The following is a 2,505-nucleotide window of genomic DNA, read 5'->3' on the forward strand; positions in this document are numbered from 1 at the left end:
TATATATATATAGCATTTTTTTGCTACAGAATCAACGGAAATTGCGAAACATTGAATCAAACAATATTTCTTAAGTAATATAGCAGGAAATGAAATAATATTGACTGGTCAAATCCAATAAATTTAAAATTATTTATGTTATAACTGGCTTTAGACAGCTGACCCAATTATGGACGTACGACTATCAATGTTCAACTCCTTAGCCTTGTAGGTTTGAACATAATTCAGAAGACAAGGGAACTTTCGGAGCAAACATTGGGAGAAACTTGTCTTCCTGGAGGACTTTTTGATCGAACTACCCCGAATTTGTGTTACGCAGAGATGAGAAACACGAAAACCTACTACAGTTAGCCCAATGGCCAAGAGATTCTAAACAGTGATTCATCCATCTATGAGGATATTTTACGTGAGCACTGTAGTCAGGGCAAACCCGGAGCGGAAAACGCTGGATTTCAAACCAGGGTCCCTTCTTTGGGAGGTGAGTGATCTAGCTCTTGAGTCACCGCAACTAAAGATATTAAATTACGAAACTTTTAAAGTGGGACGATGGAAAAGAAAGTTCCTGCTCGAATTATTGCACAATTTCTTCCACTATTGTATTTTTAATACTCACGGGATCTAATGTGGTGACGCGACATTTTTTTAAACTCCCTTTTTCACTATGGTTTTAATCCTTAATTGTAATTAAAGAAATATTTTTGAGATATTGTAGCTTTGAGATACTTTGAAAAATAATAAGATAGGAATAAAATAAATTTTTTTTAATTTTTATGGCTTGGAAATTGTTTTACGAAAATTCCACGTTTTCAAAAAATTGACGATAACTAAAGTCTATATCCTCTTTACTCAGGCATTAGGTACGAATTTAATTAATAGATTTATCAACCTAGAGTGAAAGTTTTAGGCCTAAAGTCTACATCTTCCTTATTCAGGTATTTGGTACGAATTTAATTAATAGATTTATCTACCTAGAATGAAAGTCTTAGGCCTAAAGTCTATATCTTCCTTACTCAGGTATTTGGTACGAATTTAATTAATAGATTTATCTACCTAGAATGAAAGTCTTAGGTCTAAAGTCTATATCCTCTTCACTCAGGCATTAGGTACGAATTTCATTAATAGATTTATCTACCTAGAATGAAAGTTTTAGGACATTAATGTAATTCTTCTACTAAATTGACATTAAAATGATTAAGATTATTCACAATTAAATGGGTTTTAATGATTTTCTACGAACAAAAAATTATTTATCAACGTATTTGTTCTGACAAAAATTTAAAATGTATTTAAAAGAAAAGCTTTTTAAGATATTGAATTGAAGGAGGAAAAGAAGGAATCTTTTACCAAACATGGAATCCAATTATACTTAGTGAAAGTAAAGAAATAAAAGTTTCGATAAGAAAAAATTTCTTTTGTAGTTGATAAGACATGAATTGGCAATAAAAGTTTAAAAAGGATTTTAAAGTTTCTAAGGAATTCGGGGTTTAGCTCTCAATATTAAATTCTAAAGATTGAAGATTATAGTAATATCCACAATAATAGAAAAAAAGTTTTTTCTTCCCGAATATTTGTAATTTTTTTAGTGTTAATAATAATCTTTTTAAATTAAGACTAGTGTAACCAAAAAAAATATTAAGTTTCTCTTGTATAGAAAGCAATCATATGAAAAATAAAATAATGTAAAACTTTATAAAAAATAAAAATAATAATAAAGCAGAAATAAAAAATAATAAAAAAATAACAAAAAAATATTTAACTTTAAAACCTTTGGAATTGCGGTTCAGAAATTATCAATAAATTTAAATAAAAACATAGTTCATGCCTTCTTTAAGTCTATATCATATTTCTGTTTTGAAATAGTGATTGCTTAACATGCATCAATGTTATTTTAAAATTTATTTTTGAAATAGTGTTTAGTAGTTTACAAGCTGTTGTTATTCATCACAATGCTATGTCAATATATCCGACATCAAGAACCAAAGTTAAAATAAGGTAAAAATAAAAAACTACAGCCGAATTGAGCTGCTAGGATGTGCTTCGTACTTCGAATGAATAAAACGAAACAACATGAATAAAGTAGAAATAATGCACAAAATAAACATACACTGCTGGACAATTGCTAAGGACAGATCATAAATTGCAATGTAGCATAACATTAAGCGAGACATGAGGCCTAGTAGGATAAAATATAGTTGCCACACTGTTCAGACATTAGTATAAAGAATATTCATTGTTCTGGAAAGTACAAAAGCTATGAAACATCTGAAAGAAAAAAAATGTTCATTTGATGCTGCTTACGGAAAAATGGAACAATGCATCTAAATGTCAGCAGGCAGCTTGAAGAAAGGTGTCAGTACGGGATATGTCCACCGTGGAGTGTGACGTAACATTTTACACGTCGTATCATACTTTGCACAACATTATCCAGCAACTGTTGAGGCAATTTATCCCATTCCTCTGTCAGTGCACGGATGAGGGTGTTCTTGTTTGTCGGAGGATAGTTTC

The 2,505-nt window shown here is 30.3% G+C and overlaps 1 long non-coding RNA gene across 1 annotated transcript in view; it reads left to right on the forward strand.

Annotated features, from left to right (window-relative positions):
* LOC139427023 (uncharacterized) overlaps positions 1-2,505 on the forward strand; it is a 30,559-nt gene that overhangs the window by 27,208 nt on the left and 846 nt on the right. The window lies entirely within an intron of this gene.

This window comes from Parasteatoda tepidariorum, chromosome 1, assembly GCF_043381705.1.
Source record: "Parasteatoda tepidariorum isolate YZ-2023 chromosome 1, CAS_Ptep_4.0, whole genome shotgun sequence".
NCBI classification, from domain to species: domain Eukaryota; kingdom Metazoa; phylum Arthropoda; class Arachnida; order Araneae; family Theridiidae; genus Parasteatoda; species Parasteatoda tepidariorum.